The sequence below is a fragment of the Stegostoma tigrinum genome, chromosome 8 (genome assembly GCF_030684315.1).
Source record: "Stegostoma tigrinum isolate sSteTig4 chromosome 8, sSteTig4.hap1, whole genome shotgun sequence".
In the NCBI taxonomy this organism is placed as follows: domain Eukaryota; kingdom Metazoa; phylum Chordata; class Chondrichthyes; order Orectolobiformes; family Stegostomatidae; genus Stegostoma; species Stegostoma tigrinum.
In genome coordinates, this window is record NC_081361.1 from 73,576,289 (window position 1) to 73,604,151 (window position 27,863).

At 43.3% G+C, this 27,863-nt stretch overlaps 1 protein-coding gene across 2 annotated transcripts in view; it reads left to right on the forward strand.

Annotated features, from left to right (window-relative positions):
• The window catches only part of best4 (bestrophin 4), an 88,224-nt gene that overhangs the window by 38,138 nt on the left and 22,223 nt on the right, over positions 1–27,863 (forward strand). Inside the window, exon 1 of one of the 2 annotated variants that reach the window (XM_059647979.1) lies at positions 22,172–22,219. The exons of the other annotated variant lie outside the window; for it this stretch is intronic. The gene's annotated coding sequence lies outside the window, so the exon portion shown is untranslated. Of the gene's footprint in view, positions 1–22,171; positions 22,220–27,863 lie in introns of those variants that run through there. 2 annotated transcript variants of the gene reach the window in all.

The following is a 27,863-nucleotide window of genomic DNA, read 5'->3' on the forward strand; positions in this document are numbered from 1 at the left end:
TTTGGCTTAACTCCCAACAAGTCCCAATAAACTGTTTCCCCTGTATCTACTATTCCATATTGGCTTGCATTTAAGCAACTTCTTAATTAACAGCTTCTCATCCTTTTTCACAAATACCGCTCATGACATTACTCCTCCCAATCTCTGATTTCTCCACCTGAGTACAACCCAGAGACCTCTGTACTCTGCCAATTCCAGCTTCCTGAGCGTTCCCAATTTTAATCATTCCTCCATTGGTAGCCACAATTCAAAACTCTGGAGTTTTCTCATTAAATTTCTTCACCATTTTGTATTTCTTTCATTCTGTAACATGTTCCCTAAAATATGTATCTTTGGCCAAGTTGATGATCATCTGTTTGAATAACTTCTTGCATGATTTGGTGTCAAATTTCATTTGGGATCTCTAGATATGTGTGTTGGGGTGTTTTGTTACATTGAAGGTACTGTATAAATACATGTTTAATGTTAGTATTATAATAAAGGAAACACAATAGTCAATTTACATGCAGAAAGGTCCCACAAACAGTATGATGAAAATGACCAGTTGATCTGTTTTCAAGTTGCTGGTGTACAGAATCTATATTCACCACAATACTGGGGAGAATTCCTCTCTTCTTCTTAGAAATAGCACCATTTCTAAGTAGACTGAAGATCAGTTTAGCATCTTATTTAAAAGACAGTACTTCCAACAATTGTGAAATTTCAAGCAATATTTTGTCTCGGGTTCCTAGAGTACAACATGAACCTCATTATTGTCTGAATGGGAAGTTCAAAACTCACACAACACCAGGTCCAACTGATTTATTTGAAAAAACAAGCTTTCGGAGCCTCATTCCTTCTTCAGATGTTAGTGAGAGAAGTGGCATCAGATGCAGAATTTATGAGTAAATGATTAAGGGAACATAGAACTGATGCAAATGCATTGAACAAACCTAAGATGGCTGTTAAATCTTTAATCAATTAGAAAGGAGATGCAGGTTTCAATTGATTAATTTGCGAATCCCAGAATTTCTTTCAAGTCACTTACCCCAGATAACTAAAGGTTTAATTAGTGTATCAGACAGTGTATTTTAGGTGTGAGACCTTGTTTAGAATCTGTCTGTGTTTTAACTTGGAGTCAGATTGGTTTTATTTCCAAAGTAGGAAGACTGACTACAAATTGTGTGCTTTTTGAACAAAATACATAGTATGTGCAAATGCAAATTCACTCCATAGATTTATGTGTGTGTGTGTGTGTGTGTGTGTGTGTGTTTGTGTGTGTGTGTTTGTGTGTGTGTGTGTGTGTGTGTGTGTGTGTAAGTTTGAGTGTGTAAGTTTGAGTGTGTAAGGGAGAGAGAGAGAGAGAGACAGAGTGCGTGTGCGTGCGTGTGTGTGTGTGTGTGTGTGTGTGTGTGTGTGTGTGTGTGTTTGCCAGAAAGTGTGTGTATGAGACAGGGTCTGAGTGAGTGTGTGCGTGTGTTTGTGTGAGAGAGTGTGTATGCGTGCATGTGCATGAGTGTGCGTGATAGGGTACGGTGTGGTAGGGTCACCTGTAGTGCAATAAGAACCCAAGATCTTGGTTGAGGCCATGCTCATAGGTACAAACGTGACTATCAGCCTCTGCTCGGCGACTCTGCATTGTTGTGTAACCTCAAGTCTGCCTTGGAGGTCATCTACCTAAAGATCCAGGGCCAAATGTTCTTGATAGGTGAGGTGCTCCCCCACTAGAAAGTTGCAGAGATACCACTGAGTCACACCTGGAAATTTCTGGTTGTGAAATTGGGGAGCTCTTAATCCACCAGCAAAAGCCACATTGGATTTGTGAACCTTTCCTGAACATCAAGGCCGGTCTCACATCAGAACAGTTGGAGATGCAATTTGCCAACAACAACAGACATACAAATTCTGCAAAACCAGATTACAGTGACATTATTGACTCAGCATATGAGAATATATTGTCAGATATTGCAGAACCAACCCCGTTGGAACACAGTTGTAAAGTACAGGGCACAGACCACCTAACCAGGTGATCAAGTATTGCCTTTGTTATGTAACTTGATTGTTTTCACACAGTCACAATGAATCTATTCAGGTACAGCCTTGGAACCGTACAATATTTAACTTCTTAACTTTGCCTGAAGCAATAAGAGTTCCATTTGTTCAGAACAATAAACTCAGCCAGATAGCTTAACTGAGATAACAAGGTGTAGAGAGATAATAGGGACTGCAAATGCTGGAGAATCTGAGATAACAAGGTGTAGAGTTGGATGAACACAGCAGGCCAAGCAGCATCAGAGGAGCAGGAAGGCTGATGTTTCTGGCCTAGACCCTTCTTCAGAAATGGGGGAGGGGAAGGAAGTTCTGAAATAAATAAGGAGAGAGAGGGAGGTGGATAGAAGATGGATAGAGGAGAAGATAGGTGGAGAGGAAACAGACAAGTCAAAGAGGCGGGGATGGAGCCAGCAAAGGTGAGCATAGGTGGGGAGGTAGAGAGGGGATAGGTCAGTCCAGGGAGGACGGACAGGTCAAGGGGCAGGATGAGGTTAATATGAAGGAAATGGGGGTGTGGCTGGAGGTGGGAGGTGGGAAGAAGTGAGAGGGCGTACATGGAATAGTGTAGGTTAGATGGACATGAGATCAGTATGACAGGTCAGCACAACATCGAGGGCCGAAGGGCCTGTACTGTGCTGTAACGTTCTATGTTCTATATAGGAAGAACAGGTTAGCGAGCCGGGGACAAGCTGGGCTGGTTTTGGGATGCGGTAGGGGGAGGGGAGATTTTGAAGATTGTGAAATCCACATTGATACCATTGGGCTGCAGGGTTTCCAAGTGAAATATGAGTTGCTGTTGCTGCAACCTTCAGGTGGCATCATTGTGGCACTGCAGAAGGCGCAGAATGGACATGTCATCTGAGGAATGGGAAGGGCAACCAAAATGGTTCACGACTGGGAGGTGCAGTTGTTTATTGCGATATACCTTGTTAACAAGGTGTAAAGCTGGATGAACACAGCCGGCCAAGCAGCATCAGAGGAGCAGGAAGGCTAATGTTTCGGGCCTGGACCTTTCTTCAGAAATCCACAGTGTGTGTTACCAACTCTCAACATTACCATTGGTCCTGTACTGTGCCTTTATTGGAAACTCACTGTCAGTGCAATAGGGTAGAGGTCACATGACTACAGCAAACCAGGAGACACATCAGTCTCTCTGATGAAGGGTCTAGGCCCGAAACGTCAGCTTTTGTGCTCCTGAGATGCTGCTTGGCCTGCTGTGTTCATCCAGCCTCATGTTTTATTATCTTGGAATCTCCAGCATCTGCAGTTCCCATTATCTCTGACACATCAGTCAATTGCATTTATAACCCAAACACCCCCTCTTCATACACAAAGTAAGAAATAAGAAAAAATTACATGCATTATCATCATGTACATTTTGGGTCACCCAATTTACCCAATGTATCCATGATTGTTCCTCTGCATTAGCAGTTATTCTCATCAGTGACTGCATTGCATTTAAATCACACCAGTCTCTTAATGGTACACAGTGCTTTGTTGTTGGTTTTTCATTTGAGTAATAAACACCACTTTTCCTATGCTGGACATACTTTCATCTCCTTTGTATGATATCTCCCAGAGCATGTGCATTCTGCCTGTTGTCTGTGGCTGTTCTGCCCTTTGGACCTGGACAACATAAGGCATGGTCTGTTCTGTTAGAAATTTGCTCTAGTGGCCACTTTACAAATTTACTGTATCTGCACATGTTGATTACTTTTCTGATAGTACATTCCTCCTCTTTATATACGTGTGCTTTCTCTGCAGGACTCTTAAGCCTAATACAATCCTGCCTTTAATTGCAACATCTTTCCATTGTTCAAATTTATTGGATTCTGCATTCTTTTTTGATCTAGGGCCCTAATATTGAACATGTCCTATTTATAAGTTGTGTTCACTTACATACGAGCGTATGAACAAGGAATAAGTTTGGATCACTTCGCCCTTTGAACTTGCTCCACCATTCAATAAGATTATGGCTGATCTGATTTTAACCTCAACTCTACATTCCTGGATATCCCCAAAAATCTTTTATTTCCTTGGTGATCAAGTATCTATCATCTGCCTTAAAAATACCGTAAGATTTGCATCCACTGCCTTTCAAGGAAGGGAATTCCAAAGACTCACCAATCTTCTGAGGGAGAAAAATGTGTCTTCATCTCTGATTTAAATGGGCACTACCTTATTTTTGAACTATGACTCCTGGTCCTGGATTCAAATAGTTCAACATGTAACTTTAAGGCTTTTGAAATTATGTATTTTTACCCTGTTGTATAGAGACATTTAGGATGTAATACACCTTGAAACAGTCTTTTCACATCAGTGATAACACTATAGCTACACATAATTGCTCAGCTGTCTTAAGCACAAAGGCTGCAATTTCATTATTTGGCCATTGCCTATGAAATATGTACAAGTTCTGTTTCACATCACTTTTCATTTTAATTGAAGCTGGGAGAGAAAAATTTACACCCTCAAAAATTGTGTATTATCCAGCGTTGGCCTGTATTCATATACATTTTCGGTTTCTTTGCCTTAATTGTAGAACTTTTTTCCGGTCTGAACATTCCTGTGTCTCTCTGTTAATACTGAGTGCTCTTACAGTTCTTCAATACCTAACCTCAGCTCCACTTCTGGCCCCATATTATGTGGTTTTAAGGCAACAGTACTGAGATTTTATTTAAAACTGACTACAAGATTGCAGTCCCCAGGCAGTGCCTCATGGCAGTGATCATATGAATACGGCAATCCAGCAGGCACATTGATATGGGAGAAGATCAGAACTCTTTGAATTTCACAGTCAAATAACTGAAATATCAGCTTGCCTGCTCCTAAGATGCCGCTTGGCCTGCTGTGTTCATCCAACTCTACGCCTCATTATCTCAGATTCTCCAGCATCTGCAGTTCCCATTATCTCTGTTTGGTACTTTGTTCTCTTCGCTGCAGTCATGCCTTCCGGTCATCTACAAAGGGTGAATGATAGAAACCTTGCTAGACTGAAGTCTAAAACAAAGATAAGCTAAATTTCCACCAAAACATTGCTCTGTGCTTATGATGCAGCCCTAACATTCCACAGCAAGGAATATCTGCAGCAGCAAATGAATTAACTCTCACGTGTGTAAGAGTTTGGATTGACCATCAGCGTTAAGACAACAAATGCCAGAATCCAGGAAGTTGCAAAACTTCCATCCTTCAGCACTGACAATGTTCAGCTGGAGGTTATACATTTACCTGGGTTCCAAAGTCACCGGTGGTCTGTCACTATACTGCAAGAGCAATATTTCCAAGCTGACGGACAATAACAACCTTACTGAGAACACTGAATTGTAAGCCTATGTCCTCAGTGTATTCCTCACTGTGGTGACACTCGGTGATGCCATTAGCAACAAAGAACAGTGCTGGAGAAACTAACAGGGCTGAAAATTAACATGCCCAACGGACTTGATGGCCTGTATCGAATATGCAGCAGCTACAGAGATCACAGTAATGTTACAGTACAGATATTACAGTGCTTCTCATCAAGTGCCATTCTCTAAATTTGTCTCTGTAATCCTGCACAACGTTCCTTGTCAAATAACCACTCTGTTCCTGCATGAATGCCTCACTGAACCAGCCTCTCTAAACTCCCTTCCTATAAGCAAGGTGGGTGTCCCTGCACCACATAACTCACTAGTACCTTCTCAAAGGCAGTTAGGGATGGGCCTTGCCAATAAGTCTCACATCATGTGAACTCTCTCAGACAGTGTATTTCAGACATTAACCACTTTTTGCATGAAAAAGGTGTCTCTCATATCACTTGTGCTTATTTAACTAATTGCTTTAAGTCTATGCTGTCATTTTCTCAACCTTTTTGTGGGAATAAAAATAGTGGTAATTCTAATTTTAATCTTTGAGAATTCCCCATGAACAGAATTTTATGGTTGGCAGGCTTTCCTGCACAGCCAGCTGAGGAGTCAGTATGGAGTACATTGCCCACAGCTGGAGACCTCACTCAGGAGGAAGGCCCACCTCAGAGAGCAGCTCAGTCCCAGCATAGCAAGGATTTCCCTTCCCTTCCATTCCCTAATCTCCTCCCAACAGATTCAAAATTAAGGCCAGGCAATTGCCCTTAATTAGCTGGTTAACATGTGTGGCGCAGGAATATGGCGCAGTCAGCAGAACAAGAGAAGAACCAGAATCACTGCTAGAGTTAGTTCAAAATGTTAACTAACAAAAACATACACTCAAAGCGGGAACAGCATAAAACCAGTCTCTGAAGTGGGTCTACTGTACCTGAGATAACAAGGTGTAGAGCTGGCTGAACACAGCATAAGAGGAGCAGGAAGGCTGACGTTTCGGACCTAGACCCTTCTTCAGAAATGCAATTTGTGAAATTCAGAAAAATTAAGAAATCCATTTCTGAAGAAGGGTCTAGGCCCGAAACATCAGCCTTCCCGCTCCTGTGATGCTGCTTGGCCTGCTGTGTTCAGCCAGCTCTACACCTTGTTATCTCAGATTCTCCAGCATCTGCAGTTCCTACTATGTCTGATGTACTTGAGCACTGATCTAGTGCTTGTGACATCAGCAGGTCAGAGGCTAAAGCAAATCCACCCTCAATATAAGAATTAGTCTTGAGACAGTTGAATGTTCATTGTATACATTGTATTTTATCCCCAGTGTACTGACTGAGGAACCAGAAACAAATTGACACTGAACTGTAAAAATGTTCAAAAGTCAGCTGCGAGCTGAGTGCATTGAGCGAGGTCTTCGCTGGGTAACAAATCCAGGAGTTGATTGGTGAAGTGCCAACTTCTCCATTAGTTTGAAACTAGTCTCCAAATACGCAATCTCCTTCTAGTGTCTGTAAGCACACTGTAAACTGAAGAGAAAATGACCTACAAATTTCCTAACAATCAGGGCATTGCTATGCTGAAAGCTCTTCCACAAGAACAATGGCTTGGCTCAAGTTCAAAAAGATCATTCAAGACCGCAGCAAATGAATACAAACTTGCATTTCAGAACACTGTTGACGACTTTGCAGATATGAACCAGTTAATCAGCACTCAGTGTCTTGCAGGCTTTGCTTCAGATCAAATTACAGGTTTTAAACACATTCTGGAACAGTCCCATACTGGGCTAGGTAAACAGGTTCCCACTGCTGCCAGCTCATCAAAATGTTCCTTACCTAGAGAATGACAATATCTATAACTGTGACCTTGGTGCAATATCTGTCCTTGTTTAGCTTTTGACATAATCAACAATACTCCTCTGTCCAGCCTGGTGTATGTGCGTCTTGCTTGGTTCATTGTTGCAAGTAGAATTATAGCCAGACTGTGATAATTGTCATTCATCAGCACTCTTCAACATTCACTTAGGAGAATTCTCCAACGATCAATCCTTCAAAAAAGGAGGCAGTGTGGATCTTGCTGATGAAGGGTCTAGGCCAGAAACATCAGCTTTTTTGCTCCTGAGATGCTGCTTGGCCTGCTGTGTTCATCCAGCTCCACACTTTGTTATCTTGGATCTTGCAGCTGCTCTTGGGATTGCAGGCTTAGTTCTAAAATCTTATAGCTTTTTCTTAACAGTTATATGGGCAGTTGCACAAAATTCTTAGCACGGGAGGGTGAGCAGCTAGAGGTTGTGGTACACACTGGTACGAGGTAGAAAGAAGGATGAGCTTCTGCGGTGTTAGATAAGACAGGACCTCAGGGGTAGTAATCTCTGGGTTACTTCAATGCTACATGCTAGTGAGGCAAGGAGTGGAAAGATAGGTCAGGTGAATGTGTAGCTAAGGAGGTGGTGCAGGGGGCAGGGTTTCAGGTTCTTGCATCATTGGGGCCTCTTCTGGGTCAGGGGTGACATGTACAAGAGGGGTAGGTTGCACCTAAACTGGAGGGGAGCCACCATCCTTGCAGGTCGTTAGTGCTATCAGGAAGATTTATCTATCAGGAAGAGTGGCAGGGGGCTGGGAACCAGGGCAGCAGGTGAGCAAGTGGAGGGATTGAGGGGACGGTAGATGTTAAGACCAGTAAATCAGAAATAAAGGACAGGCAGAGACATATAAATGGTACTAATGGGCTGAAGTGTGTTTATTTCAAGGCAAAGAATATTAAAGGTAAGGCAGTTGAGCTTAGAGCCTGGATCGGTATATTGGACAATGATGTTGTGACTACTACAGAGACTTGGTTGAGGGACGGACAGGACTGGCTGCCCAACGTTCCAGGGTTTTGTTGTTTTTGACGAGATAGACAGGAAGGTAAAAGAGGTGAAGGAGTTGCATTACTAATCAGGGAGAATGTTACATCTGCACTCAGACAGGACATATTGGAGAGCTCACCCACTGAGGCAGTATGGGTACAGCTCAAAAATAAGATGAGTGCAATCAGTCTCATTGGATTATACTATAGGCCCCCCAACAGCCACTGAGACATTGAGGAACAAATGTCTAGGCAGATTATGGAAAGGTGCAATAAGACCAGAGTTGTCACAGTCGGTGACTTTAGCTTCCCCGATATTGACTGGGACTCCCTTCGAACAAGAGGCTTAGATGAGGCAGAATTTGTTATGTGTATCCCAGAGGGGTTCTTGAAACAGTCCAACTAGAGGAGGGGCCATACTGAACCTTGCATTGGCTAACGAGCCTGGATGGGTGACTGACTTTTCAGTGAGAGAGCATTTTTTGTAACAGTGACCATAACTCCTTATGTTTTAAGATGGCTATGAACAAGGATAAGTCAGGACTTTGCAGGAAGGTACTAAATTGGGGGAGGGCAAATTATATTTATGCAGGAGCTAGGGAGTGTTAATTGGGAGGAGCTGTTAACAGGAGACTCCACATTTGACATATGGTAACAGTTTAAATACCTGCTAAGGACAGTTCAAGACTGGCATGTTCCAGTAAGGAAAAAGGACAGGGATGGCAAGGTAGGGGACGCTTGGATAATAAGGGAGATTGTGAATTTAGTCAAAAGGAACAAAGAAACATATGTAAGGTTTAGGAAGCTAAAATTGGACAGTGACTGTGAGGAATGTAGGGAAGACAGAAAAGTATTCAAGCAGGGAATTAGGAGAGCAAGGAGAGGCCATGAAATGACCTTTGCACATAGGGTTTAAGAGAGTCCCAGGGCCTTTTATATACACATTAAAAACAAGAGGATAACTAGGCAGAAGGTAGGACCACTCAAAGATAAAGCAGACCAGGGGGTAGTGGTGGAAGGGTATTTTTCAGGCTGGAGATCCATGACAAGTGGTGTTCCACAGGTATCTGTAGAGGGACCCCTGCTGTTTGTGATATATATAAGTGACTTGAATGAAAATGTAGATGGGTGGGTTAGTAAGACGATACAAAGATCAGTGGAGCTGCAGATAGTGTAGACTTGTCAAAAGATGCAGTGGGATATAGATCAGATGCCAATATGGTGGAGAAATTGCAGGTAGAGGTTAATCCTGGTAAGTGTGAGGTGCTGCACTTTGACAGATCAAATGTTGGGGAAAAGTATGTAGTTAATGGCAGGACCCTGAACAGCATTGATGTACAGAAGGATCTTGGGGTTCAAATCCAGAACTCCCTGAGAGTATATGAGATTACAGAAACTGCAGATGCTGGAGAATCCGAGATAACAAGGTGTGGAGCTGGATGAACACAGCAGGCAAAGCAGCATCTTAGGAGCAAGAAAGCTGATGTTTCAGGCCTAGACCCTTCTCCCTGAGGGTAGCTAGCTATACAAGTAGATAGGATGATAAAGAAGGCTTGTGGCATGCTTACCTTTATTGGTTGGGGAATTGAGTACAAGAGTCAGGGTGTCATGTTGCAGTTTTATAAGATTCTGGTTATGCCACACTTCGAGTATGGCATTCAATTCTGGCTGCCACATTACAGGAAGGATGTGGATGCTTTGGAGAGGGAGCGGAAGAGGTTTACCAGGATGCTGCTTGGATTAAAGGGTATGAGCTATAAGGAGAGGTTAGAAAACCTGCTCAGAGATGGTAGGAACTGCCGATGCTGGAGTCTGAGATAACAAGGTGTGGAGCTGGATGAACACATCAAGCCAGGCAGCATCAGAGGAGCAGGAAAGCTGACGTTTTGGGTCTGGGTCCTTCTTCAGAAAGGTCCATACCTGAAATCTCAACTTTCCTGTTCCTCTGATGTTTCCTGGCCTGCTGTGTTCATCCAGCTCCACACCTTGTTATCTTAGAAAAACACGCGTTGTTTTCTCTTGAGCAGTGGAGGCTGAGCGGAGATTTGATAGAAGTCTATAAAATTATGGGTTGCATAGATAGGTTTGACAGTCAGAATCTTTTCCCAGAGTTGAAATGTTTAATACTAGGGGGCATGCACTTAAAGTTAGAGGGAAAAAGTTCAAAGGAGATATGAGGGGCAAGATTTCTACACGGAGAGTTGTAGGAGTCTAGAACACACTGCCAGGGGTGGTCTTGGAGGCAGATATGATAGGGGCATTTAAGGGACTTGGCTTAAATGCAAGGAGTGGAGGGTTATGGACCAATGGCCAGCAGAAGAGATTAGTTGCATTTGGCATCAATTTTTGGCACAACATTATGGGCTGAAGGACCTTTTCCTGTGCTGTACAGTTTTAGGTTTTATGCTCTATTACAGTCATTATATTTTACTAATATAAGATTTTTATTCATGTTGTTTACAATTACAACATTTAAAAGACATTTGGATATACACATGAATAGGAAAGGTTTGGAGGGATATGGAGCAGGCAGGGGGGACTAGTTTAGTTTGCGATTAATTACAGCATGGACCAGTTGGGCTGAAGGGTCTGTTTCTGTGCCATATGACTCTATGACTCTATATTCCTCATTTATATGCTTCGCTATCCTCCAGAGACACATTCTTGACTTCCACACATGCAATGATCATATCTACGTCTGATTCTCTCTCAACACCTTGACTGCCTCAGTGTTATCAGACTCTATCTTCCACTCTTTGGATGGACTGTAAATTATTCCAGTCAAACATGAGACACACTAAATCTGTTCTCATCAGCCACCAACTCTGAAATCTTGTCACTGACTCCAGCCCCTACTTGGACACTGGCCTGGGCTGAATCAAACCATCTGTAGCTTTACTGAGACAGTAGGAACTGCAGATGCTGGAGAATCTGAGATAACAAGGCGTAGAGCTGGATGAATACAGCAGATCAAGCAGCATCAGAGGAGGAGGAGGAGGAGGCCCTGCTTCTCTGATGCTGCTTGGCCAGCTGTGTTCATCCAGCTCTACATCTGTAGTTTTACATCCACTTTCATTTTGACATCAAATTCCCTCCATTTCAAGTCCACCATTTTTATCTCTGTACATTGCCATTCCATCACTAACTCAATTCATTTGCCACTGTTTTCTTTATTTCCAGACTTGATTCTTCCAAATCTCTACTGGCTGTTTCAGTGATAATGGGAACTGCAGCTGTGTTCATCCAGCTTCACACTTTGTTACCCTACTGGCTGTTTGCCTTCTTTCTAAAAACTTTATCTCATCCAAAGCTCTGAGCCTATTTCTTCACCCACCAAAAGTGTTACCTGCTCATCACCATTACTCCTTTGCAAAATGGAGAACAAAGCTATTCCAATAGAAAATCAGTTTCACATTTTAATATCAGAAGTTAATAAGTCCAATATAAGATATTATATAAGTATTTCCTCCTTAACATGATTTCCGCACCTTCTTTTCCACTGTAAAAACTGGCAGTACTGACATGGCAAATGGTCCTGCAAAGTTTATTACCCTGGACAATTGTCAGAGAATAAAATGAGCGTGAAACAACATTCCCTAAAATGGAATTTTCACGTTCCAAGCCTATATAACTGCTATGGCAGAACAGCAATGTGTCTAATTGCTATTAGAATAGTTACAGCAATTAGGCAGTTAATAACTATAGGTAATAAGATCTGTGGGATCCCCACAAGGCTTGTAAATTAGTATGTTTCTGATGTCAAAATATGAATGCTTGAGTAATTTATAGGTATCAGCAAAATGCTGAGAGCGGATTTCAAGGCTTATTCTGTTTGTTGCACACCAACCACAAATTCTAAATTTAAAAACAAATAGTGTAATTGTAAATATTTACCACCGACCAGGGTATGGCTGGCAAGCTAGAAAATCTATACTGACAGCCTTATACATTATTAGTGTCTGACTGTGATCAAGTTTCTTCACAGATGGATAAAATGTGCTGGTGACCAACAAAAAAAACACAACTCGTGATTAGACTGCAACTAGGCTGAACACACCCTAACAGGAAGGCAGTAACTAAACAGAGCATTATGACTTAAGCTTGATCCCCCTTGTCTGACTGTCTGATTCAGTACTTCAGTTGATGGAATGGGATATAACAGGCACAATCTAAATATTAGTACCCTCCACTGTTGGAGTTTTCCTCACCCTGTGTCTTGCGTCTGTTGTGGGTTCATTGATTGTAATTGATTGTTATGGCTTGTCAGTAACTCAAATTTTCATCATATCACACGTCTTTTAAGTTGGTAAAAGTGAACTTGTGGAAAACAGCCGATTTTTCAATGGTTGGTTTCTACATTCATAACGTTTTTTTTCCACAGTCTACTTTTCAATCTAATGAAAAGGTACACCCTATTGTTTGACATCCTGAAAATAGTGACATTATGCTTACATCAATAAACTACCCCGAGATTTAGTTACACTTTCCAAAGAGGAGTCGCCACTCCTAAAATAGAATGCAGTCCTAGAACAGAGCAGCAGTAACGAGTTAAACCCCTCCAACTTGCCATTCCAATGACAACACAACAACTGCAATTATCTCTTCCCATCCTCTGTGCTGGTTCTTCCCACTACTCCCACAATGAATAGAAGTTTACAGGAGAGAAAAAAAAATTGCTCGACAACGATTATAATAGGCATGGTGGCACAGTAGTTAGCACTGCTGCCTCCCAATACCTCAGGCCTGGGTTCAGTTCCAGGCTTGGGTGGGCTCACTTTGTGGAGTATATACATTCTCCCCATGTCTGTGTGGGCTTGCTCTGGTTTCCTCCCACAGTCCAAAAATGTGCTGTCTCGGTGGATTAGCAATGGGGATAATGACAGGGGCAAGCAATGGGGAAATAATGGGGATAACACCAGGGGTTAGCAATGGGGAACCAATGGGGATAACGCCAGGGGCTAGCAATGGAGAAACAATGGGCATAACCTCGGGGGCTAGCAATGGGGAAATAATGGGGATAGCCTCAGGGGCTAGCAATGGGGAAACAATGGGGATAGCCTCAGGGGCTAAGTCTGGGGGGTGCTGTTCAAACTCAAGGGGCTGAACAGCATCTTTCCACACTGTAGGGATTCTATGATTCTAGAAGTTACAAAGATCAGGATGAGGGACATTTTACCTGTAGTTAATTCTTGGTCTTCTGAGTTTGCTGCCCTGAGAAAAGGAAAAGTTGTCTTTATATAGCTGCTTTCACAAACTCAAAATTTGCAAAGTGCTTTATAACTAATAAAATAATTCAAGAAGATCTAGAATTTTTTACATTGTTGCAAAGTAAGAAATGCCGCAGTCAGCCTGTGCAAGCAAGCTTCAATAGCTTCAATATGTTAACGGCACAATAGACATTTTTAAAATGATGTTGATCGAGGGACAGACATTGGTCAGGGCACAAAAGCAGTAAGAAATTCTGTAAATACACACCAGGTCAGGCAGCGGTTATGGAGAGAGATACAGAATTAACATTTCAGGTTGATGTTGTTTCATCCGACCTGGAAAGAGTTAGAGATACAGCAGACTTTATACATGTCTAGAGGCAGCGAAAGCAGGATTGGAGAAAGAATAAAAGGAATAGTGTGTGAGTCAGGAGAGATAAAATGAGAAAAGGGATCAAGAGCAATATAACGATGATGATATAATTAGGATGTAATTTAAGGGGAAACAGGTGCATTTAAGGAGAAACATAGTAAGTAGATAAGGGAAAAATGAAGAGCAGGATATGTTAATAAAATGTGAGGCTGGATGAACACAGCAGGCCCAGCAGCATCTCAGGAGCACAAAAGCTGACGTTTCGGGCCTAGACCCTTCATCAGAGGTATGTTTGTATGTTTGTGAGATTACATGGAATGAAGAGGGAGATGGTTCAGGTTAAGCTTTAAAATCTGGTTCTGCATTGTAAGCAAGTGTGTGTAATACAATGATTTCCTGTTAAATAATGGATCCACTCTACCAGAAACATGCTTAGATTGCCTAATATTCTCTGTCTATTTATGTGATTGTATGTTGTGTTTCTAATTCTGCTGTCTAGCACTAGCCTATAACCAAAGGTTAGCCAACGGGCCTGATATTCCCAGTTCTAACTTAGTGCTCTTTTTGAATACAAACAAGCAAGTGGGTCTCTCTCCAGTCCATGGAAGGGTACCAATATGGTGAGCTGCTTAATATATGAGCAAACAGTGCAACAGTGTGTATTGCGCCCTCCTCAGGCAGATGCTGAAAGAACCAGTTCTCTGATCAATTATTTGACTCAGGATCTGCACCCAAGGTGAAATTTTCATTCACATCAACATTACTGGAACCTTTAAATCATTACAAACAGGTTTAAATTCTCACAGGTTACTGACTCCAAAAGCAGGCAATGGTCCAGTCAACTAGACTCAGAACCATGCTTTTAAATCATATGATTTATGACTTAGAACAATCCCTGGAAGGTGAAAGGGCTGCAAATAAAGAATATTTATCAAAAGGTCACCAGTAGAAAATAGCAATGCTTTCGGTGGGAAACATTGATAAGGGACTTTATAATTCTCCATTGGACAGCAGTTTGTGGCAGATTTTGAATCTGTAACTTACTGTCTCTGGGTGAAATCAGAAACTAAGTTATTTCAAATTATCTTAATGAAATGGAGGAAATGAGTTGCCAAATCCAGTTGATATATGCAATGAATTATTTTGATTATGCTCAAGGGTCCAGCAGATTTTGATAATTTAGAGGATCCTTCCCAGGACAAGGAGCAGAGGAAAGAGGAACAGTAACCTATTTTTTACTCATTTGAACTTAAAGACAAAAGTGTGCTTCATATTTGTAGAAATTACAAATGGCGTATTCATCCATACTTAGGGCCTTCAGTGCTCTCACCTCATCAAAAATAATCAGAATTACCAATATCTTACATCCTTAAAGAATATTAATGATCTGGCATTCCATAGTAAAGTCAAAAATTGACATAACTTTATGTCATATCTACCTGGGTTAGTGAGTTAAAGAAGAAATGATTTTGAAAGCTTTATAGCAGTTCAAAAAAAGTTGTTTATCCAAGAGAATTGATGGGCGTTTCTCTGAAGCAGGTGGTTACAAAGGTATCTGAGACTTACAAAGATTATCGGTTCACAGAGATCACGTAGTGTAATATTCAAGGCTAAAATCCGTATCAAACGAAGTCAGCTACCTGGGTATAGAAGAGGGGCAGTGAATAGAGGAACAAAGACCATATGGGGTAAGAGCGGAGTTAGGCTATTCAGCCCACACCATTCAATCAGGGCTGATGTGTTTCTCAACCAATACCAGGCACCAATACCCTGGCAGGGAGGTTTGCTAGTGCCACTCGAGAGGGTTTAAACTAGTGTGCCAGGGAGGCAGAAACTAATGCACAACATATAAAATGACCAAGGAGGAGTTGGAGACTAATGCCAGGTCAGCGAAGAGGAAAAACAAACAATGCAAATTACTGAACACGGCAGGACTGTGGTCTGAGGTGTAATTGTTTTATGTGAGATAAGGCAGATGAACTTCGAGCTTGGATTAATGCGTATAACTATGATATTGTGTCTATTACAGGGGGTCAAGACTGACAGCATAATGTTCTGGGATTCAGATGTGGAAGAGAGGGACAGAAAAGAGTTGGGGAATTGTGTTACTGATGAAGGAGAGTCTCACAGCTGTACTGAGGGAGGAAACCTTGGAGAGGTCATCCAGCGAGGCCATAGGGGTGGAGGTCAGGACTAGGAAATGTGCAATCACTTTGATACAGTTGTACTACTGGCCTCCCAACAGCCAGCGGGAGACAGAGGAACAGGTATGAGGGCAGATTATGAAAAAATGTATACAAAACATGGTTGCTGTGTTGGGTGATTTTAACTTTCCCCATATTGACTGGGACTCCCTTGGTACCATGGCTTGGATGAGGGGGTAATTTATTCAGGGCATCCAATACAGCTTCATGAATCAACATGTAGATAGTCCAACTAGGGAAGGGGCCATACTAACCTAGTACTGGGGAATGAGCCCAGCCAGGTGAAGATTCGGGGCGGCGGTGGGGGTGGGGGCGCATTTCGGAATCAGTAACCATATTTTGTAAGTTTTAGGTTATTTTTGGACAAGGACAAAAGTAGTCCTCAGATAAAAGTACTAAACTGGGGGAAGATAGGCTGCCACAATGTTAGGCAAGCACTGAGGAATGTACATAGAACATAGAACATTACAGCACAGTACAGGCCCTTCGGCCCTCGATGTTGTGCCGACCTGTCATACCAATCTCAAGCCCATCTAACCTACACTATTCCATGTACGTCCATATGCTTATTCAATGACGGCTTAAATGTACCTAAAGTTGGCGAATCTACGACCGTTGCAGGCAAAGTGTTCCATACCCTTACTACTCTCTGAGTAAAGAAACTACCTCTGACATCTGTCCTATATCTTTCACCCCTCAATTTAAAGCTATGCCCCCTTGTGCTCGCCGTCACCATCCTAGAAAAAAGGCTCTCCCTATCCACCCTATCTAACCCTCTGATTATTTTATATGTTTCAATTAAGTCACCTCTCAACCTTCTTCTCTCTAACAAAAACAGCCTCAAGTCCCTCAGCCTTTCCTCGTAAGACCTACCCTCCATACCAAGCAACATCCTAGTAAATCTCCTCTGCACCCTTTCCAAAGCTTCCACATCCTTCTTATAATGCGATGACCAGAACTGTACTAGTGGTGTACCGCAAGGGTCGGTGTTGGGTACACTGCTGTTTGTCATTTTTATAAGTGACCTGGATGACGGTGTAGAATGATGGGTTAGTAAATTTGCAGACGACACTAAGGTCGGTGGAGTTGTGGATAGTGACGAAGGATGCTGTAGGTTTCAGACAGACATCGATAAGCTACAGAGCTGGGCTGAGAGGTGGCAAATGGAGTTTAATGCGGACAAGTGTGAGGTGATGCACTTTGGTAGGAGTAATCGGAAGGCAAAGTACTGGGCTAATGGTAAGATTCTTAGTAGTGTAGATGAGCAGAGAGGTAGCTGTGTTGGCGACTGTTTGAGGTAAATCCACATCTGGCATGTGAGAATCTTTTAAAGGCCAGTTGATAAGAGTTCAGGACCAAAATATTCTTGTGAAAATGAAGGATAAGGATGGCAAAATTTGGGAACCTTTGATGACAAGAGAAATTGAGGGTTTAGTCAACAGGAAAAGGAGGCATACATAAGGTTTAGGAAACTGAAGACAGGCAGAGACCTTGAAGAATAAAAAGATAGTAGGAAAGAACGAAAGGAATTAGGAGGGCTAAAAGGGGTCATGGAATGTCTGTCAAACAGGATTAGGCATTTTATTCACATATAATGAGCAAGCGGGTAGCTGGGGAAATGATAGGTCCACTCAAGGTCAAAGGCAGGAATTTAAATGTGAAGCCAAAAGAAGTGTGTGAGGTCCTTAATGAATACTTTGCATCGATATTCACGAAAAAGAAGGATATGGTGAATGGCAGTCTTGGGAGTGATTTGTTGATATTCTAGTGCTTGTCAATATGTTGGGCGTTTTGAAAAGCATTAAGGTAGACAGGTCCCAAGGACCTGATCTATTCTAGAATGCTGAGTGAGGCAGGTGAGGAATTGCTGGGGCCTTATATGAAATCTTTGCATCCTCTTTATTCACAGGAAAAGTCCTAGAGGACTGGAGAATAGCCACAATGTTCCTTTGTTTAGAAAGGGTAACAGGGATAATCCAGGTGTGCCTTACATCAACAGTAGATAAATTATTGGAGAAGATTCTTAAGGGTAGGATTTATTCATATTTGGAAAAAATATGAACTTTTTACTGTTAGGCAGCATGGCTTTGTGTGGGGAAGGTCGTGTCTCACAAATTTGGTTGATGTTTTTGAGGAAGCAACAAAGATGTTTGATGACGTTGTCTGTTTGGACTTTAGCGAGATCTTTCACAAAGTCCCTCATGGCAGGCTGACACAAAAGGTGAAGTCACATGGGATCTGCAGTGAGCTGATAAGATGATACAGAACTGGCTCAGTCAAAGAAGGTAGAGAGAAGTGGTGGAAGGGTGTTTTTATGACTGGAGATCTGTGACCAATGGTGTTTCACAGGAATCACTGCTGGGACCAGTATTGTTTATAATAAATAAATAATTTGACAGAGATAGTAGATGGCCTGGTTAGTAAATTTGTGAACAACATAAAGACTGGGGGAGCTAAGGATAGTGGGGAGGATTGTCAGAGGATATAGCAGGATGTGGGTAGGCTGGAGACTTGGGTAGTGAAATGGCAGATGGAGTTTAATCCAAACAAATGTAGAGTGAAACATTTTTGGAATTAAGTTAAAACATTCGGAAACATTGCAAACACACTGGGCCAATTGCCTTCTTCTGCACCATAACAATTCCGTGAAGTGTGCCAAGATTGAAATTTTCCCTCAAAGGGGAAGTTTAAAAGTGATTGACTGTGATTAGGATTAATGATTGTGTAATGTAGTTTTTTTCTGATGTTTAGGAGCAGGATTTCCTTCCACTTAGTACATGTTCATTTCTGTTGGATTTGTTAAAAAAGAGATCATTTCTGCAGGGATCTGCAGGGAGGCCAGGAGCTCCACCCATTGAATGGAATAATTGAATTGAATTTGTTCGCCAACACGCAATTTATTTTTACATTTTATTGCCAGTTCTTCCAACTGCTCTTGATGATGGATCTGCTGTTTGGATCCATTGATATTGGCCCCCCTCTGGACCTATTTCCAAGAGGTCTTCAATCCCATACAAGTCTTGACACTCCATATAAGTAAACTGAATCCCATTCCATCATAATGTTTCATGCTCTGTCTCAAGGATTACTGCATAGAATTTAGGGAAGAAAACATGGATTGATTTTTCTCCTCAATGATCTGCAGCTGAAAGATCACCGGCTGAGATCAGGTAACTGGCATTGTGGAGTCATTCTGGCACTAAACAAGCTCATTTGGTCCATCAAGTCCAGATCAAAGAATCATACAGTTTTTACAGCATGGGAAAAGATTTAGGAAAAGGCCTACTGTAACCACGTCAGTCGTCGAACATCTATCTTTTCCAATCCCATTTTCCAGAACTTTTCCCATAGCCTTGTATGTTATGATGTTTGAAGTGCTAATCTAAATATTCCTTAATGTCTTGATGGGTCTTACTTCTATATCCCTTTAGTCAGTGATTCCAGATATCCACTGCCCTCTGGGTGACAAACTTTCACCTCAAATCCCCTCTAAACCTCCTGCTGCCTGGCTATTGACCCCTCTACAATGGGGAAAGTTGCTTCTAACCTTCCCTGTCTATGGTCCTCATAACTTTGTGCACCTTCATCAGGTACCACCTTCAGCCCTCTCTACTCTAAAGAAACAGCCTCAAATAATCTGGAATCTTCTTGTAACTGAATTGCTTCAGCCTATGCAACAACCTGATGAATCCCTTCTGTGACCTTTCTAGTGCAATCACATCCATGCCATATTGTGGCGCCCAGAATTGCAAACAGTATTCCACCTGTGGCCAAACTAACATAGAACATAGAACAACACAACACTGAAACAGGCTTTTGGCCCACAATGTTATGCTGAAAATGAAGCCATATTAAACTAATCCCTCTGCCTGCCCTTCCATATCCCACCATGCTTTGCATATTCATGTGCTTATCTGAATGTCTCCTAAATGCCCCTATCGTATCTGGTCCATCACCATCCTTTCCAGATTCCTACAACTCTCTGTGTAAAAAACTTGCCTCTCGCATCTCCTTTGAACTATCCCCCCTCTCACCTTAAATGCATGCTCCCCTGGACATTTCAATTCTGGGGAAAAGATTCTGACTGTCATCCCTATCTGTGCACCTGGTAATTTTGTAGCCTTCTATCAGCTTCTGCGGCTCAAGAGAAAACAACATGGGTTTTTCTAGCCTCTCCTTACAGCTCATATCCTCTAATCCAGGCAACATCCTGGTAAACACCCTCTGCACCCTGTCCAAACCATCCGCATCCTTCCTGTAATGTGGCAACCAGGATTGAATGCAATACGCTGAGTGGCCTAACCAAAGTATTATACAGCTGCAACATGACATCCTGATTCTTGTATTTAAGCCTCTGAATAAGAAAGGCAAGCATGCCATGCACTTCCTTTATCACACAAGCTACTTTCAGGGAACTATGGACTTGAATTCAAGATCCCTCTGTATATCAATGCTGTTTGGGGTCCTGCCATTAATTGTATATTTTTCTTTAACATTTTATCTCCCAAAGTGCAGCACCTCACACTTACTTGTATTAAACTCCATCTGCCGTTTCTTCACCCATATCTGCATCTGATCTATGTCCCGCTGTATCATTTGACAACCTTTTACACTATCCACACTTCTACCAATCTTTGTATCGTCTGCAAACTTATGAAATGGCCCATCTACATTTTCATCCAAGTCATTTATATATATCATAACCGGCAGAGGTCCCTGTACAGATCCCTGTGGAGCACCACTAGTCACGGATCTCCAGCCTGAAAAACACCCTTTCACCACTACTCCCTCCCTTCTATGGGCAAGCCAATTCTGAATCCACATAGTCAAGTCACCATAGATCCCACATATCTTAATCTTCTGGATGAGCCTACTGTGAGGGACCTTGTCGAAAGTCTTACTAAAATCCATGTAAACAATATCACCACTCTAGCATCATCAAATACTTTTGTCACCTTCTCAAAAAATTCAACCAAGTTTGTAAGACATGACTTGCGCTTCACAAAGCCCTGCTGACTGTCCCTAATCATGCCATGCTTTTCCAAATGCACTTAAATCCTATACTTAAGAATTCTCTCCAACAGCTTCCCAACGACCAATGTGAGACTCCCCGGTCTATAGTTTCTTGCATTGTCCCTACTTCCCTTCTTGAACAGTAGAAAAACATTAGCTACGCATCTTGTACTGAGTTATCGTAACATCCTTGCTATTGTATTCGAAGCTTTGATTATTAAGGCAAGTATCCCATTTGACTTCTCCATACAATAAACCTACATTTTCCTCTGGGTAGCCACAACCTTCATCAAAACAATCAATCTCATTTCTTTTTACAAATTGTGAAGGAAAGCTCAAGATGCTTATCGACCCTTAGTAACACATCCTGCCTTTAATGGTAATTTACCCCAGATAACCATTATTGTTAAGAGGATCCTCAGAAACGGTACAGTTCCCTGCAAAACAATGGATGTTAACTTCATAGGCCAATGGTTTCGGAACGTGTTGATAACATTTTAATAAAACAGACATGGATCTCATAATCTACACCTCAACAACACAGATCAACAAAAATGCAGACTGATAGATGAAACTAAACTAGCTTTGGAATTAAAAATGTAAAAATGTTATTATTTTTATGTACAGTATAAATGCTTAAACTCTCCATAGAGAGGGAGCCCAAACATTAATCATATGAGATTACATCAAATGTTAATCCTGTATACACATATTTATACTAGAATATGGTCTCTCAGAGAAGTAAGTACCAATCTAATACTTCCTAAAGGAGATTAATTGTTAGAAAAGCGAAGTCCATGAAAATACCAACAGAATGAAAATTCAAGTTCTGGGTCTCAGACAGAAATATGTCCTTGTCTGATGATATACCTGTGAATGTCACAATGCAGCAAAGGGTAAATCACATTGTGTAAGAGGTTGTGGAACTACTGGAGGTGACATTGGAGTAATAAATCAGTGATGGGCAGATAATGTTTGAAAAGCCTATATTTAAAAGGAAGGCAAAATCTCCAAGTCTTTCTCACATAACCAACTGCTGTGAACAGTTTCCTATATCATTCAACAGGTGAGAGATCATTACTGCCTAATATTTTTATTGTTTCTGTTTGCTTTTTATCTCCTAGACTTGAATCTCCTTACATATACCTCACAATGCTTTGCGTTTTCAGACTCCAAAATGGATCATAAGCTTTCTCCCTGAGTCTGATAATGCTCCAGGTGAGCTTACTGTTATGAGATGTAGAAGGAGCTGATGGTGATTTACTTTCTTTCTTTAGGGATACATTTCCTTTGCCTATGCTTGGGAAAATTTTGACCCTTGTATATTTTCATCATGTGAGAAAGTCACAGATAGACAATCCCTGCCAATCTATCACAGTTCTAAAACACCAAATCAAAAGTGAGTTAAGTTTAATTCATGTGATTAATGTACTATATCTACAACCTGTAAATAATAAGCAACTCATCAGTCATGGAAATTGAATACACTGCACCTCTGTTACATTTGAAAATCTTTGCTCCTTGATGGCTGTGTACAGATTAAACAGACAAGACAGTCAGGCATTTCAACTGAATTTTGTGCAGTACTTTGCAGAGATTCTAGTCAATTACTGGAAGACTGCAAGAAATCAAGTAAGGTAACATAATAAAATGGTGGAACTGTGACATGTTCTTTACTTTGTACTATACAAGGTTGCTCTGTTTGAATTAAGTGAGGCTGATTATAACCACTGTTGCTGATGTTTGTTGTACATATGTAAATCTTCTCAAAACTCGATATGTAAAGCAGTTTAGTAAGTTGTAACTTCTCATCTCTCACCAAAGATTCCCTGGTTGGATCTTTGAAGAGACTAAAGAGTGTGTACAAAAGACATAAATACCTGATTCAGGTCACAAAGGGATACTGCTGATAAACCCTGCACCGTGCCACAGCACAAGCAGATATGGAGCAGCATGAGTCAACTACCATGGAGACAAAATGCTCTGGCACTAATGAAAGTAATTGATGACAGGGAACCCAAGATGATAGTGAAGACAGAGCTCAGTTTGCAACTGTTATGAGAGAAGATGGCCTAAATTCAGACTATTTGATGAAGCTGTTTCTATACGTAATTTAAACAATTTAATTTAAGAATGTAGTTTAGAAATTCATTTAATGACACAAAACTTGGATCGAACAACAGAGAATATTGCTAGTTTGGAGAATAAGTGTAAATAGAATGGACATTAGTGTTGACTGAGATCATCCATGGTGCTACTGTATCATCATTCTCTGTCTGTTCACTTTGCATAACCTTTACCAAACCTGCCAATTACCTTGTATCAGAACCCCTGTAGCTCTATACTTTCTCTTTCTTTCCCTCCAAACTTTCTCACGAATGCGGCTCACTTTCTTATCCCTTGATGTCTTTTTATTCAATTCCTGATCACTGAAAACACTGAACTCCTATGCTTAACAACAGTATAAATGGCTGTTTAATCACCTATCAAGCCCATCCCTTTTAAAACAGAGGCAGGACCATTTTCCGAAATCCTACTTCACTCCATTGATTCTCTCCAACTACTCTCTAACTACTACTGCTACTTTAGAATCTACTTTTTCTGAGGCTAGCTGCACCAGGAGCACTCCCGCTCATATCACAAATAACATCCAGGATGAGCAAACCGCATTATTTTTCATTATGCATCTTATGCCATTCATAGTACTCAGCATAGTTAATGATACCATCCTCTCAATTGTTCAGCTCGCTGGGCTGTTTTACATTCAAATTTATCCATTACAACTGCAGCAATGGTTGCCTGTCCTCCTGCTGCCAAGTGACCTCCCAAGTCCCTCTAGGGTCTGTGGCTGCCTTATCTAGTGCCCAGTTGTGATCACAGCAGTTATCACAGGATTAGCTATAATGTGTGTCCTGGTGGCTCCCTGCTTTACCATATGTCAATGGACCCCATGACTGCCTCTCAGACTGCCTTTTCAGTATCTGGCAGACAACTGAACATTGGGATGATTGAAACACTACTTCTAGTGTCGACCATGTTCTCTGACCAATGAATCCATTACACACTGAGGTCACTTGCTGAGGCTAATGCTGCCCATATCTTATTAACTCATTGATGACTAACCTATCCATCACCCAGAATGTTTACCTTCACTTCCACAATATTGCTTGCCTCCTACTATACAAACTCATGAACCATCCAGAACTCATCAACACAATCCAACACATAAAACTGTGAAATTCAGTTCAATCAATTTAATAACAATGCTGGTTAGAAATGGTGGAAGAACTCAGTTGGTATTCTGGATAATAAAATGTGAGGCTGGATGAACACAGCAGGCCCAGCAGCATCTCAGGAGCATAAAAGCTGACGTTTCGGGCCTGGACCCTTCATCAGAGAGGGGGATGGGGTGAGGGAACTGGAATAAATAGGGAGAGAGGGGGAGGCGGACCGAAAATGGACAGAAAAGAAGATAGAGGATAGTATAGGTGGGGAGGTAGGGAGGGGATAGGTCAGTCCAGGGAAGACGGACAGGTCAAGGAGGAGGGATGAGGTTAGTAGGTAGGAGATGGAGGTGCGGCTTGGGGTGGGAGGAAGGGATGGGTGAGAGGAAGAACAGGTTAGGGAGGCAGAGACAGGTTGGACTGGTTTTGGGATGCAGTGGGTGGAGGGGAAGAGCTGGGCTGGTTGTGTGGTGCAGTGTGGGGAGGGGATGAACTGGGCTGGTTTTGGGATGCGGTGGGGGAAGGGGAGATTTTGAAGCTGGTGAAGTCCACATTGATACCATTGGGCTGCAGGGTTCCCAAGCGGAATATGAGTTGCTGTTCCTGCAGCCTTCGGGTGGCATCATTGTGGCACTGCAGGAGGCCCATGATGGACATGTCATCTAAAGAATGGGAGGGGGAGTGGAAATGGTTTGCGACTGGGAGGTGCAGTTGTTTATTGCGAACCGAGCGGAGGTGTTCTGCAAAGCGGTCCCCAAGCCTCCGCTTGGTTTCCCCAATGTAGAGGAAGCCACACCGGGTACAGTGGATGCAGTATACCACATTGGCAGATGTGCAGGTGAACCTCTGCCTAATATGGAAAGTCATCTTGGGGCCTGGGATAGGGGTGAGGGAGGAGGTGTGGGGGCAAGTGTAGCATTGCCTGAGGTTGCAGGGGAAGGTGCCGGGTGTGGTGGGGTTGGAGGGCAGTGTGGAGCGAACAAGGGATTCATGGAGAGAGTGGTCTCTCCGGAAAGCAGACAGGGGTGGGGATGGAAAAATGTCTTGGGTGGTGGGGTCGGATTGTAGATGGCGGAAGTGTCGGAGGATGCTGCGTTGTATCCGGGGGTTGGTGGGGTGGTGTGTGAGAATGAGGGGAATCCTCTTTGGGCGGTTGTGGTGGGGGCGGGGTGTGAGGGATGTGTTGCGGGAAATGTGGGAGACGCGGTCCAGGGCGTTCTTGACCACTGTGGGGGGAATGTTGCGGTCCTTGAAGAACTTGGACATCTGGGATGTGCGGGAGTCTGTCTCTCCTGAGTCTGTCCCTGTCCCTCCCCCACCATACACCCGCCGCCATTGACCATGAGGACACGGCCGGAGACCCCACCGATGACGTCACATCCGCCTCCGCCGGCCAAACCACTTCCGGGACCGCTGCTGCAGTCACCGCCTACACTTCCGGTTACAACACCTCACACACCACCCTCACCGCAGCTGCTGCCGCCCACCCTGATCCTCCAACCGCTGACGGAACCCCGCCCACAGCCGACAACCTCATCGCTCCGCCCACAACCTCCACAGCCAGCAACCCCAGAGAAGACAGCCACACTGAACCCTGCTGCATCTTCACCATCCCCCCAGACCTCCCACTAACTGAGGACGAACTGTCAGTCCTTAGTAAGGAGCTCACCTTTGTCCCCCTACAACCACACATCAACGAATACCAGTCACAATTGGACGTAGAACAGTTTTTCCTCCGCCTTTGCCTCCACGCCTACTTCTTCAACCGGGATCCTAACCCTCCCTCCACTGACCCCTTCACCTGCTTCCAACACAAGTCCTCCTCCTGGACACCACCCCCAGGCCTCCTACCTTCCCTCGACCTCTTCATCTCTAATTGCCGTCGAGACATTAACCGCCTCAACCTCTCCACCCCTCTCACCCACTCCAACCTCTCCCCCGCAGAACAGGCAGCCCTCCGCTCCCTCCGCTCCAACCCCAACCTCACCATCAAACCCGCAGACAAGGGTGGCGCAGTGGTAGTATGGCGCACTGACCTCTACATCGCCGAGGCCAGACGCCAACTCTCCGACACCACCTCCTACCGCCCCCTCGATCATGACCCCACACCCGAGCACCAAACCATCATCTCCAACACCATTCATGACCTCATCACCTCAGGGGACCTCCCACCCACAGCCTCCAACCTCATTGTTCCCCAACCCCCGCACGGCCCGTTTCTATCTCCTTCCCAAAATCCACAAACCTGCCTGCCCTGGTCGACCCATCGTCTCAGCCTGCTCCTGCCCCACCGAACTCATCTCCACCTATCTGGACTCCATTTTCTCCCCTTTGGTCCAGGAACTCCCCACCTACGTCCGTGACACCACCCACGCCCTCCATCTCCTCCAGGACTTCCAATTCCCTGGCCCCCAACACCTCATTTTCACCATGGATGTCCAGTCCCTATACACCTGCATTCCGCATGCAGATGGCCTCAAGGCCCTCCGCTTCTTCCTGGCCCGCAGGCCCGACCAGTCCCCTTCCACCGACACCCTCATCCGCCTAGCCGAACTCGTCCTCACCCTCAACAACTTCACTTTCGATTCCTCCCACTTCCTACAGACTAAGGGGGTGGCCATGGGCACCCGCATGGGCCCCAGCTATGCCTGCCTCTTTGTAGGTTACGTGGAACAGTCCCTCTTCCGCACCTACACAGGCCCCAAACCCCACCTCTTCCTCCGTTACATTGATGACTGTATCGGCACCGCCTCTTGCTCCCCAGAGGAGCTCGAACAGTTCATCACTTCACCAACACCCTCCACCCCAACCTTCAGTTCACCTGGGCCATCTCCAACACATCCCTCACCTTCCTGGATCTCTCAGTCTCCATCTCAGGCAACCAGCTTGTAACTGATGTCCATTTCAAGACCGCCGACTCCCACAGCTACCTAGAATACAACTCCTCCCACCCATCCTCCTGCAAAAATTCCATCCCCTATTCCCAATTCCTCTGCCTCCGCTGCATCTGCTCCCACGATGAGGCATTCCACTCCCGCACATCCCAGATGTCCAAGTTCTTCAAGGACCGCAACTTTCCCCCCACAGTGGTCGAGAACGCCCTTGACCGCGTCTCTGATGAAGGGTCTAGGCCCGAAACGTCAGCTTTTATGTTCCTGAGATGCTGCTGGGCCTGCTGTGTTCATCCAGCCTCACATTTTATTATCCAAACTTAACCTAGCCTGGATATTGTGTGACACCAGTATTTGACATTTAAGGCATCTTGAAGAGACAGGTATAAACAGAAAACTTGGGATGGCAGTAAATGTAGCCCTATTAGTGTCACACCCGCAAGTTAAAACTACCTTAGATATCACTGCTAAAACTGAGATAAGGAGAAATTTCTTCTCCCATAAGGCTGTGAGTCTTAGGAGCTTCTTGCCATAGAGATCTATGGGGGACACAATCCTTGTGTACATGTGAGGCTGAGAGAGATAGGTTCTTGTTCTGTCGGGGATTAAAGTGTTATGGGGAAAGGGCAGGAAAGTGGACATGAGGACTGTCAGATCAGTCATGATCCTATTGACTGGTGGAGCAGGCACAAGGAGCTGAATGGCCTACATCTGTTCCTATATCTAATGGGCCTTATGGTCTTTTCT